The sequence below is a fragment of the Heterocephalus glaber genome, unplaced genomic scaffold, assembly GCF_053883595.1.
Source record: "Heterocephalus glaber isolate CG9 unplaced genomic scaffold, H.glaber_assembly_v1.0 deba00001472, whole genome shotgun sequence".
NCBI lineage: Eukaryota > Metazoa > Chordata > Mammalia > Rodentia > Bathyergidae > Heterocephalus > Heterocephalus glaber.
In genome coordinates, this window is record NW_028258315.1 from 33877858 (window position 1) to 33892117 (window position 14260).

Genomic DNA, 14260 nt, shown 5'->3' on the forward strand with positions numbered 1-14260 from the left:
AAGTATGCTATCTATACATAATGGAGTGCTACTCTATCATACAGAAGGACAAATTTGAATCATCTATAGGAAAATGGATGCATCTAGAGGCCATTATGTTAAGTTAAATAGATCAGACACACAAGCTTAAATAATTAATTATATCTCTTATATGAGGAAACCAAAGCTCTAAATAATTTTTTAAAAAAATAATATGAAACAGATAAATCTTTTGAGAAGGGGGATCTAGAGACAGCGACAGTGAATAAAAAGAACGAGAATACTTTAGATGAACATAAATATTATGTACTGCAAACATGTACTAATAAAAAGTAAATTTAAAAAAGAAAAAGTTTGTGGTTTTTTGTATGACTTATTGAAATAAACATTATATCAATTTGTTAGCAGATTTACTTCTCAATTATTACATAACATTTCCTGACTAAAGGGTGTGTTCCCATGGTTGTTCTTCACATTGTGTCCAAAAGACAATATATAAATTAAGGTCCTTTAGTTGGATTGCTTGTTAAACATCTAGGATGATGATGATATTAATCATGGATGTTACAGATTGGAACTATATCCTTCTGCAAATGATATGAAATAATATTTACTGACTGATGTTGCCATCTTTTTATGTGTCTGTTTAGGTATGAACAGTAATGGCACCTATTTCACTTCCAAGTTCCCCAGTAGACTGTGGATTGAATGAACTGCATCCATCTCCATCATGATGTGCAACACCAAGTCTTGTTACTAGTAGGTATATTTTATTCAACTCTATTTACATAATTATACTGAGATTTTCAACAAAGGATACCTTTATAATTAAAATTATGCAAGAGATGTGTGTTCATGTTTCTGATCTAAAATGTGGGTGAATTTCCTCTTTCTGTATCAATCAATTATAAAATGAAGAAACCAGCTAAAATGTATTTTGTATAAATATATATTAATAAGATGGTATATATGGTCTATATAGACAGAATTTAGAAGTGTATAATTTTTCCTTTTAACTGGATAAAAAAGTGACTGGACACTTTCAATTTCTTCTGGTTCTTTAATATCATATAAATCTAGTATCAATGTAAGCCTAAAAAAATTTTACCTAGTTTAATACTTTGAAACATTTTTATTTCATTGTAATTTTACCAACAGGATATTTGATATGTTTCTGGTCACACATGTATCACATTGATGACTGATGTATATTTATGGTGTCATGGGAAAGGGAATTGTACCTAGAAGATTTTAATTTAGTTCCGGCTTCAATATTTGTCATGTGATTAGTTCCTTATCAGAGGCTTCAGTTTACTCATCTGAAAAATGAGAGGAATAATTTCTTCTTTATCTTATTTTGTAAGATTACTCTGAAGGTCAAATGAAGGCATGTGTGTGAAATCATTGACTAACAGGCAATGAAGCTAGCTTTCAAGTTCTTTTCTAGACATTAGATGTGATTTTTATTCAAGGGACAATGAATGATCTATTACATGAATAAAATGTTTTTATACAAATGAAAAAATCTTAACAGATGACATATATTCACTTACTGATATTGTGGTTTTGTGCTTACATATGCAGGATCTACAATCAAACTTCCTAAGGTTACAAGTCAGTTCTATAACTTAAATTTTACCAAGTGCCTTACCTCTCTGTGCCTTAGATTTCTCATCTGTAAAATGAGGCTAGTAATAATAGATCTTATATAATCTCCCAGTGTACATTAATATAGTCAAGTGTTTAGCTGTACTATGCTAGCCTTCGAAACTTATCAGACAGTTCCCTGGGGAATGTGGGGTTATTGTGGTGAGCATATTTTAGAATCAGAAAGCGCTTGGCTCAGAGCTATTTATTAATTAATTGTGGAACCTAGAATTCTTATTCAACCTTTTGAAGTATCCATTTCTGAGAAAGAATGGAAATAATTATGATATAGTCCATACTGCTTTGGTTAAGAGGATTTAACACAACCTCTGGGAGGGAATAGTAGCTGTCACCTTCACTGGGAGTTGTAAAAATACAATTATTATATGTGATTTTCAAGTAACACAAGTCAGAGATCCTCTGAGTTTGAAATTGTCCCTGCCATATGTTATAATTAGGGAACTTTTAGCAATGTGCCCAATTATAAGATTACTTTTGTTAGGTTTAGAATTGTTTTAAAAAGAGATGAACAAATAACTTAAGTTGAAAAATACAAATATAACTTGAATCTGGCATTCTCATTAAAAAAATTAAAATGACAAATCTATTGGCTTTTTAAGCCTATCAGGGAAGATCAGATCTGTGCTTAATTTGTTATAAAGTTTATGCTGTTACCATGTTTAGAATGACTTTCCCTTTTCAAGAGAGAAAGGGAACAACCTAGAGAAAAGGTGGAAATGTAGAATATGTATCACAGAACGATGGAGAGTTAGGGCTCGGACTTTCCTTTACCTAATCACATGTTCAACATTAGATTCTAGACCTATCTTGTTATGAACCAACTTAAGGCATTGTCTTTTGGGTTTGTATTGGACAACATCACTGGTTTGAATGGGTGGGTGGCATTCTTCCAAATGAGTCATGATCTTTTCCCAAGGTGGGAAGCACTGATAACTGGGGACAGCAGTTGGAGCCAAGAGTGTGGATGTGTGCTTTGTGTCCCTCTCTCTAGGCCAGCGATGCCTGGCTGACACATCTCACCCAGACCAGAAGGCCAAGTCTTGTTCCCTCACATGTTGATTATAAACCAGCCAAGTTTTCAGTATACAGGATTTGGCAGTGTGTTCCTAAGTAAGAACCTATGCATCATGGACATGGGTGCAGGCCTGGCTGCTTCTTGGCTGTCCATGTGTAGGGGGCCCAGGGAGTACATGTTTCTGGTCTTGTTTTTCCAGGATCTGCCCCACTCTATACTTCTACTCTCTCAGTGTTGCCAACATCATATTTTAAAGTTTCACATCAGGACTAGAATGTAATAAAAAGAAAAAAGAAAAAAAAAAAAGAAAGGCATGTGGTTGGAATGTCAGCCCTACTAAAAGACAGATTCTCTTGGATTCTTCTTTTCAGGACTTTTGTTTTTGTTTCAATTTTCAGAGTTTTGTTGACCATTGTATATTTGTGGTACTTGCCTTAAAAACTATTTCTGACTTTAGAATTCTTCTTCCACAGCAGATTGGTTAAGTCAGATACCAATCTAACATTCCTTAGAACATCATCTCCAAACACTAAGGAAGAGTGAAGTGTTTCATTCAGTATCATAGGGTCAGAGTGTGATGGAGACATGGGATTTTCAGACCTGAAGTCTGATATAAACTGGAAATAGAAGATAGGTGAAATCTATATCAGTGTGATTTTAAGAATTGATGCACTTGATTAGCACATAATTTTAACCATAACATGAATGTGAAAAGGAGAGAAAAATAACCCTGAGAACAGGCTGTATGGCAGGGCAAGCCAAAGATGAGTTCCTTAATAATGTGAGTTAGTGCTGAAGAGTGCCTAGCATAGAGTCAATGAACTATAGACACCCCAGGACAGTGTGTGAGACCCTCTCTCCTGTGTCTTCTGCAGACTGCCTCTGCCTCTGCTTCTGCTGGCCAAGGCCCAGCTAGAAGCCTAGCCTTTGTGCACGTCATGACCCCAAGAGTATGATTGTGCATGCTAATCATCCATCAAACTCGTTCTTCTTCCAAACTCGGTTCACATGCTTTGTCATCTCTGAAAATGTCCTTAGTCTTCCTCTTAACATCTGGCTCTTCCCTCCTTTTTTCACCTCCATCCTGTGTGCCTAGCTCTATTATAGATCTAGACCACACTCGATTCTCTTACAGTGATTGACTTATGAGACCATCTGCCCCACTCCACTGTCAGCTTGCTGAGGGCACTCCAGTCTTATTCATTTTTGTTTTTCCCGTGTCTATCTTTCAACAAATAGTTACTGATTAAATTAATTATTGAAATGATTAATAACATTCTGTATCCTTAGATTGAACAAGAAATGATTGCATTTGCCATAATACAAAGATTCCTATGAAATGTCAGTCAGTGTGGATATTGACTTATAATTGTTATTAATATAAATCTGTAAAGAGTATAACTAAAAAATGAAAAGTGGTAACATTTTAACCTACCATGATGTTTATATCATTTTAAAATTTTAGCAAAATATAAAGAGAACCTTGAAGGTCTCTAATGGATTCTGCTACCTTATTAGTTTGTCATTAAAAATAGTATGCTTAGAAATAGCATTTCAATGATGATAAGAAATTATCTGGCCAGGTGCGGTGGTGCGTGCCTGTAATCCCAGCACTCTGGAGGCTGAGGCATGAGGATTGCCACAAGTTCAAGGACAGAACTACATAGTGAGTTCAGGGTCAGTCTGAGCCTCAAAGTGAGATCCTGTCTCAAAAAAAAAAGAAAGAAATTATCTGATCTCTTGTTTGCTGAGGGTAGAATGACTTTCTCAATGAGTTAAAAAGAGAGAAATAATTAAGATTTTTATTATAATAACTACTGTATTTATTGTAATACCTTTTGTCTAGTAATCCATACCTGAATTCATCATAAACTATAAGTACACATATCAAAGTATATATTTATGTGTTTGTATATATATACTGAATATAAAACATATGTATGCTTTAAATAAATATTTAAAATATTTATGTCCAAGGAAGATCCTTTCTTATTAATCTGGTTTGGTAAAGGTAGAAAATGTATTAAGTGTAATTAAAGATTCATCTAGATTTGAACTGTTTATTTAGAAATTCAGTAAGAAATAACAAAACCAGGCAGCAATTTAGCTCAGTGGTGCTGCCACCTGACTTGCAAGCGCAAAGTCCTGAGTTCAATCCCCAGTACCAAAAATAAAGAAATAACAAAACCAAAAGAAAGAAAGAGAAAACCCCACTCTATGTAAATGAGTAACTGAATATTACTCAAAGGGCTTAAAATTGTTTAAGTATGCATTCTTGAATTGAACCTTTGTGTAATGTTAACCAGAAAAACTACTAAATCCACTCAAACAGGGTCTAAAGGCTGGACCCTCTTCCTATTTGCTTCCAAGTGTCAATGTGTATCTATCTGCATACACTGAGGTCAGTATGCGCTGATGAAGTTATAATTTACACAAATTATCCCACACAGCTCAGCTGTTACAAATGGCTGCAGGTACGTAAGTGGAAAGCAGTAAGGAAATAATGGGCTAATAGTGTACTCTTGTTTTCAATGCTTAAACTATTCTAGATTGACAAGCATCAAACAAAAATAAGTAATCTTTGAATGAATTATATATCAAGAATATTCATCTAACTGTATAAGCAGAAATATAATAGTCAGGTAGATATTATCATATTATTAAAGCTTTGATACATTCAAGTAGGTAAAAAATATATCAAGAATTATGTGTTTTTCAAAGAAGAGATTATTTCCTTATTATTCCAAAAGTAACACTTGAAAATACCAGGTTGTTTCCTAATAACTTTCTAAGTCTCTACTTTATGTTTCTGAAGATTAAAATGTCTTGGTGACTATTTTCTAACATTGTTTAGCTAAAATATTTGTAGTTTTATATTGAAATGTAATAACAACATGGCTATCAACTACTGAGCTTGCAGTTATGCAGGATTCACTGTCATAGGCTCATTTGATAATTAGAAAAGTGCTACCATAACAGCATTGGTATCTTCTTTTTACAAACAAGGAGATGCATACAACATGGAGCTCACTCTGTAGGTAGATATTGGGGGTGTTAGTAGGGGCAGAGGTGTGTGGAAAAAAAGGGAGGAGAATATGCTTGTATGTGTGTTTGTGTGTAGAAAGAATATTAAATATATGTAGATACAAATAGTAATAAATTTGATTTTAAACAAAAGTACCTCCTTATAGCAAAAAATAGTTCCTGCACTCAGCTTTCTAAAGTAGTTTTTGATTACAAATTTGACTTTTTTTTTTTTTCGGTGCCAGGGATCGAACTCGGATCCTTGTGCTTGTGAGGCAGGCAGCAGAACCACTGAGCTAAATCCTCAGCCCAAAATTTGATATTCTAAATCACAAAACATCTTATTTTTATCATTCCCCAAAATGAACTTTTTGATAAAATATCTGTATCTTAATTTTAAAATGGCTTGTGTGTTGCTGATCATTCTTTAGTCATTCTAAAAATATTTGTAGAGGTGGTAGAAATCCTCAAGACTTGTGCATCATCATACTGCACTGAAGAGCATATTTATTATGAGAGCACATGGAGGCATAGACTCTAAACACCATGAAGCCTAAAGGGGAAAAACTGTCATCTTTACACCAAAGGAAGTCAAACAAATTGGAGAAGTTTTTGTTGTTTGGTCAGAGCTTAAATCCTTTCTGCACTGAAGCCTGGAGAGACATGGAAATGTTATGCTTTTACCTACTCACCCAGAAGCTGGCTGTGGAACTAGCATCACTGATTCATGCACATTTCCTAAATTACAAATACAATACGTGATGCGCACTTACTTAAGAGCTTGTGATGAGATAATTCAGAACTTGGAAAAAGTAAGTGTCCACCACAAACTGTGCTGAGCCAATTTTCCAAGTGGAAAGTAAATCAATCATTTTTAGTGATCTTTGGATACAACATAATGATCTCTTCTTTAAGCTCAGTAAGTAAGTATCAAACTGTTTACCAGATTGCAATCATAGATAAAGCAGTTTATTCCTCTTAGGAGAGATGTCAAACATAACTGTGCATGCATTTTTTAAAATATTTTCTTTTCTGTCCATGAAGTACAGATTCATTTTTGAAAACTTATATTCTGAGGTTCTCTGATTATGTGATTATCATGGCTTTCCCAAATAAAGATTATTCAGCATTCATGCCATTGCTGTGTCAGTATTTTACACACAAATGAACCACAAAAGATTTTGTACAAATTCTTGATCATTCATGTCTTAATTTAACTTTTTAGAAAATATATGAACTAAAAATATAGTCAGTGATAATGTCTAATGACTTTTTGACAGTGAGACAGTGCAGATTGAGGTGGAGAAAGACAAGCTGTTAAATTTGCCTTCCTCCTCTACATAGGGAAAATAAAATAAAAAGATTTCTGCCAATGTAAAAACCATTATCAAAGAATTTTGGGCTCCTATTGGAAGTAATAAAAACCACAAAGGATAGTGCTCTAAAATACAGTAAAGTGACTAAAGATCCTTTTCAGTATCCTCCTAATATTAAGCCTATTAAAATATAATAGATTAAATAGATTAATGTTAGAGGCCTCCTTAATACTGAAGGAAATATGCACAGCTTCCACATAGAGGAGGCTCATAAAATAGGTTACTAGATAGAAATGGTAAACTATGGCAATGAAAGGAATCATTACATAGAAAGAGTTCTGAATTGTTAGCTTATTCCAGTTATTGTCTCTCCCTGGGAGATTAACACAAATCAAGGTACAAAGTAGAAAGAAAATGAATGTTAATAGAATTGAATTGAGTGATTGCTGCTATGTATTAACTTCTTTAGGAGATCTGTTACAAGCTTAGAGTATAATAACCCTGGATTTATTTACTTTAAAATAACTGCATACTGGACTTCAGTCATGTACTTTTGTTCATGCCTGAGACTAGGAGCCCCTCGAGGGCTGTGGTAAGTAAGGTGAAGCCCACATAAGGAGGAAAGGTTGTCATCTTCCTTAGCTCCCATTCTGTTTACCTTTAAATTCAAAAAAGTCAACCTGATTATGTTACCCCTGTTACCCATACTTTTGTATTTAGCTGGCTGCTGAGCAAAACTAATCCTTACATCTGAATTCTATGTTAGTGTTGTTCAAGCTTCCTTTAAAGCTATGTGCTTCTTTACCTTGCTGTGACTACCATTTGGCCCTGCGGTTTTACTTCAAACATTGCAATAAGGTGTTTAATGGTCTCTCTGAATCTAGTGTTACTCACTCTCCCGTATCATTCTCCTTGACACTGGACTACCTGTCATGTTTGAGTATTTTACTCTGTGTAAATGTCTCCCATAATTACACTCTCATTGCCTTGAATTTGAAGCCAGACACTTTTTCAATGGGAATAAAAAGCCCTACAATATCTGATCATGAGAAATTCTCCTAATTCATATCCAGCCACCACCTGTCATACACCTAACATAGGACCTTGGCCAGCACCCTGAACAGACATCTTAAGCTATTTAGTGTTATTGGGCTGTGGACTATGCTGTGTCCTCTTTGCCTAGAAAATATTTCTCCTCTCTTCTGCCTAGAAAATGTCTTTAACATGGCAACCAAAAGTTACTGCCTCCTAAGAGAATTCTAAGTCATCTAAGTCAGCTCCTTTGCTTCACTAAGTATGTAGTAGATAAAACTGATCATTCACTGTCTATGTGTTTATTCTCGTCCCTATTTTTACTGTAAGTTCCTTGAATATGTGTTATTCGTCCTTCTTTATAACCATGAATAGAAGCTGTCATGATGTGGAGCCCCTAAAGCCTGCTCATTAAGTATAGATGCACTGTATTGTGTCCAGAACTATCAAGGTCATTTGTCAGTCCTCCTCCACCAATGTGACCTTCCTTGTTTCCTTATCCCACTCATCCACTGATACAGACTCTTGTTATATTATAACAGGTATAACACCAAGTTATTTGCACATCAGCCATCTTTCATCTTTTTTCTTTAACTTCCTTTCCTGACATCTTCGAGTTTTATAACCATGAAAAGGTTCTATTAGCAAAACAATCAGTCTCCATTATTTACAGACTATAGAAAGCTGTTAATAACCAATAAGTACCCTGGGCCTGGATTATAATTATATAATATATTCTTAACAGTTTATATGTCTAAAGAGAGTGTTCTTGCAGTCTGTTTCCTAAAAGGATCTTCTACTGCGCCTTTGAATACTTAAATAATGGTGTTTAAAAGTGAATCTTGAGTTTCAGATTAACCTTGGCCATGTAAACACAGTGCCTCTAATTGCTTCATCAAAGAGTCAAAAATGTTTAATTGGATCCCACCAATGGTCAGTCTAACATGACATCAAAGTCATGTTAACGCTATGTCAAATTGGAACTCCAAATTTTGAGGGACTGATTTTTAAAATAAAAGATATTCTTCATAAGATTTTTAGGGAAAGTTAGAAAGAATTCCAGAAGAAGGCACAATAATACAGTAAGGCATTATAGTTAGTTGAAGGAAGTTGACCAACGTTTCTTATGCCTAAAACAACTAAACTGTCACATTTCATTAGGTGATGATGAGAACATGTAAATATTATAGAAATATACTGCATTAATTTCATAATTTCCAACCTCTTTAACATTGGTATTAATATTTAATACCAATGACTGTGGCATGCCTTGTTCAAGACATTCAGATTTCTGTCATTGTAGGACCCAGTTTTGCACAATTGATTGTTTCCAAATCAACCATTAAGGGAAAATTATACCTTAAATGGCCATAGCCTATTCATTCATTCTGATATTGAGAGCAGTGCACTTTTTGAAGTGGGTTTGACTGATGGGTGGGCACACTATATTATATAATACATGATACAAATGATAACATATGGTACTGTGTATGCAAAGTTCTCTGAGGCAAAAGATTTATGTGTGCAAACCACATTAAAAATATTTTTTGTTTGGTAAAAAATATTTTTGAATACTATTATAGAAGCAAATGAATTAGAAAATAAGTCAATACTTTAATATTCTTCTCAATAACTTTTCAGTAATGTTACAAAATAAAATATTATTAAGCTCTTTTTGTTAAACTTTTCTTTAGTGCAATTATGCACCATGGAGCTACTAAATTGTACAACTGAAATCTACACTCAGATCTGGCCAATGGCCAAGGCCCAAGCTGTCAATACAACATCATAAAAAATTTGTCTCTATCATCCAACTTCCTGAAATGTAATGATTAAGTTTTAACGTACATTTTGGATATTAGGGTTACAGTCAGATGAATTTTTAAAAGAAGCAAAGGTAATTCCCCTAAAAAACTTTCCACAGACTCAAATATTTGTCTATAAAGACACTGTAAAAAACAGTGTTACAGGTAGTAAATGAAGAAACTGAAATTCATTATTTATACAGGCAAAGAAGCAGTAAACTGCTTTTGGACGTTCCAACAAACCTTTTATTTATGTCATGTCGTTGATATAATTACATTCTAATCGTATGCGTAGATGGAATCTATATTATCCTCTAGAAATGCTTGCAACCTTGGAGACTCACCTCCTTCCTGAGAAAGATTATATCTTCTTTATTACAAAGTGGATGTGGGACAAGGAAAGAGACCACCAAGAAATACATCCAGGTGCACATTCTCTCTCTTAGTTTATGTAATACAAATGAACTTTATTCCTCTAAGAATAAATAGATCATCACACAAATGGCTTCCCCAAATCAAGAAGGTAAGGTCAGCTCAGATGTCGTATAACATTGCTGAAGGTTTTCTGGTAGTTAACTTAAAAAGATTAATCAGAATGACACTAAAATTAACAATATTTGGGAAAATGCAAATGGCCGAGGCTAAAGAGAAATGAAAGAGACTTGATTTATCTTTCTACCTGGGGTTCAAACCAGGTTCAAAAAATGACATTTTCATGGTTGCTGCTTTTAAATCTAAATCATTTAAAGATATATTTCAGTAATCATGAAGAATTCCAAATTCTTAAGATTCACAGAATCTTTTTTTTTACTATAAACAGTGACCTATTTCAAAGCAAGACTGGAAGGTTATGGTGAAAATTTATTATTTTAACTCTAAGAGAGGTGAGGCTAATGAACTGGGGGTTCTCTTTATTTCTGGCAACTCTGTAGAGAGCTAACTAGACATCTGATGAGAGGCTATTTGTAGAAAGCTAATTTAGACTGGAAACAAATAGTTGTGAAAAGTGAGGAAATCCTACTGAAAAAAAAATGCGGCAGAATCACATCAAATAGGAGTGTTAGAGTAATTTACTATTCTCAGCAATCTAGCAGCTGGTTTAGCTAAAGCATTCCTCTTTTTCATGATCGTTGCAACAAGGACAGGAAATGGTTCAAAAATCACACTGGCTTTTCTGTAGCAGACTTCTGTAAAAAATTAATAGCCAAAAATGATCTTTAGCAGCTAAATTCTTAGCCATTTCACAGATTCTTTAATGAGATAGTGAATGTTTCTAACTTTAACAACTTAGAAGTTACCCTAGAAATCGAGTAAAGAAAAGAAGCGAAGTTTGATCTATGCCATTCATTAAAAGTATACATTGAAATCAAACCTTGGGATTAGTTTTACAAAATAATGACATGTTAGCCAAATATTAAGAAAATAATTCAGAAACCTAATAAAGTAGAGCATACCTTACATTTTGTAATTCTCTAAATGATTGTCTCAAAGAAATAGTAGGTCTGGATATTAATGGGAGTTGAATTAGCCAAAACATGAAAGAATTGGAATGGACAAAGAAATTCTTACCCTACACATTTGAAAAAATATGTGTAGAGGAAACCTGGAAAATATTTTAATGCAGCTAATTACCTATATGCAGAATTATTATTTTTATTTTAACCATCCCAAAAGATTTAAATGTGATGACTTTCATTTTCCTTAGTGATACAGGGAAATCAATTCTTTATTTCACTCAAAATATTATCTAAATATTCAAAACCATTTTCCAGTCTGAGAGTAGCTTAATGGAACCATATATTCTAACCACTGCAACTAACTATATTTTTGGGTTAACAAAATGCATTTTCCAATGGAATTTTTGCCTTTGTCATGCTCCAGAGTCATTAAGAAAACACCACTGCACAAAAAGTATGTAAAAATACTTCTTAAAGGGTTTAAGATCATCTTTGATTGCAAATTTTTATTTTGGATGGAAAAAATAAAATAAAATGTTGTGTATTATTTTCTTATTGATATCGCAACAAAGTATCACAAAATAGGAGGCTAGAAATGGCAGAAATGTATCCTTTCAAGGTTCTGGAGGAGAGAAGTCCACAATCAGGTTGTTGGCAGGGCGGCTTTCTCCCTGGATGATCCAAAAGAGACCCTATTTCTTGCCTCTTCTAGCTTCTTGTGGCCACAGGTATGACTGGCTGGTGGTTGTATCACTCTGATCTTTGCTTCCAACTTCATGTCCTCTGCTCTGTGGGAGTCACATCTCCCTCTTAGGTGAATGCATGTGATGATGACATAAGGGCCCACCCATATAATTCAAGACAATCTCTCCACTTCTCAATTGAAGATCTTTACTTCAATCCCATCTGTGAAGACCCTTTTTCCACATAAGGAAACATTTACATGCCCCCAGGATTAGGACCCTGGAGTGGTCCTAATAATCAGGACCGTTACTCATCTCTATGCTGCAACCTAATCTCACGCAGTTTTAAATTACTGCATTTTGTAGGGTGTGTTGGAATGTAGAGTTAAAGCAATTACTATCATCTATCTACAGGATAGAATGCATCTGGGGTAAAAAGATTAACTTTTGACCCAAATTATTTTTATTCAGATACTTCATTTGATCTCAGTTGTTGAAATCATATGATAAAGTTCTGTTTTTCTACCTTAACTAAATGTGGAAATCAACTTTTAAATATTTTGGTAAAAACTAATTTATTTTATTAGAATTTTATTTTAAAACATTTGTCAACGTATTTTGTTTAAATGGTCCTTGTGTTGTATGGAAAAAGAGTGGGATATTTTCTATTGGACATTTTTAAAGTTCCACAGTTGGGCTAATAACTCTTGATGGTTTTGATTTGTTTTCTGGTGATAATTTTATTCACATTCAGGTAATTTGTTAACATGGTAAAGAAATTAAGAGGATGAGCTGCTGTGATCTGGTCTTGTTTTATAGCATTTCCAACTGAGAAAATGATATGTGTTCAAACATCATATAACCAAAACACTGTTTTCATTCAAAGCATCTTTAATTTTGATTCAGCAGCATGTCTGCAAGAGCAGCCTAAACTATAGATGTTAATGTGAATCTGGAGGTTATGTCATTGTATCTGTTATTACGTTAACCAGTTTAAGTGAATTACTAATGTCTAGCAAGATATCCCTTATTTTGGAATGAATTGTACTAGCAATTTATCATAATAACAAGAGTAGCATAGGCATATTAAATCCTCAATTATACCTACTAATGGAAAAGGAAACTGTAGTTATTAAAATGTTTTGTATCATTTGTATCAGAATTGTACATCTTTACCTAGATGTCTCATTTCAGTTCCTTTTAATTCAAACTCTTCTGCGTATATTTTCTTTCAATAATTATTTCCACCTAGGTTACTTACTTTTTTATCCTAAATTGCTCTCAAATACTGTGAGACATTAATTCCCGAGAGACATGAAGATTTGACCTAGGAATACAAGCTAGACAGGAATTTTAAAGAGGATTGTTTGACCAATTTTCATAAAAAATGCTTGCAATTCAACATTGAGTTTTAGGCACTATCAGACTCACACAGCTCTGTAGAACTATAGGTCCAGTGGCAGAAAAATAGCCCCAACATAATGTACACAAAGAATACTTTCTCTTGGATCCAAATATGATTCCTTTCATTGGTCACCAATACATAGACTGTGTCTGGTTGCCAGTGTATTTTCAATGATAAGTTCATAAAGTCTCTGCAGAAATTTACCAAAAATAATACAGAGTTAAATTAACTGGATCAAGATCTTTGTTCTGAAATGACTGGAAGAGCTTATTCTCAGAAAACCACCATTTTGTTTAGATTATTGAATAGTCAGTCACAGATACTGTATCGCAGGAAAACGAAATAAATCCTTTGGTAAAATTATATGATTACCCTTTTCAGAAATAAACAAAGCCGTTACTATCCTATCAAATAATGCTTAAGAATCACCCCTAGGGGCTACTTAAGCTATCTATAACCTTATTAAAACTTGTAAGGTCTCTTTAGGGATTTGCTTTCTTACTTCAAAAAATAGCTTAATAAAATTACATGATGCAGTTAAAATTTTCTTTCTCAACAAATCTGATACATTATTTCTGAAAATGGCAGGTGCATTCTTTCTCAACACCACAATACAACAATTATTCAGATAATATACATTTCCTTTATTTTGACTCTAACCTACTGCTTTAAGAAAAAACTATTAAAATTTATCTTGAAGCAGTAATTTTAACAGTGCCTTAGGTACTGCTTATTCCCTCTGGAGAATGGTTGGTTTCAAGCCCCCTTCCATCCCTACTAGTCAAGATTGCCTTTGTGTCTGAGGTGAGTGTCTGACTTCCATTGTGGTGTAGAACATGTATGTACAGAGTTGGACAAGGAGCATTGTGGAGGTCT

General features: G+C 33.8%; 1 protein-coding gene across 5 annotated transcripts in view; it reads left to right on the plus strand.

The window, feature by feature from the left end:
* The window catches only part of Chrm3 (cholinergic receptor muscarinic 3), a 485994-nt gene that overhangs the window by 144501 nt on the left and 327233 nt on the right, over positions 1 to 14260 (plus strand). For all 5 annotated transcript variants that reach the window (XM_087181935.1, XM_087181937.1, XM_004854597.4 and 2 more), the window contains one exon: positions 630 to 738. The gene's annotated coding sequence lies outside the window, so the exon portion shown is untranslated. The remainder of the gene's footprint in view (positions 1 to 629; positions 739 to 14260) is intronic.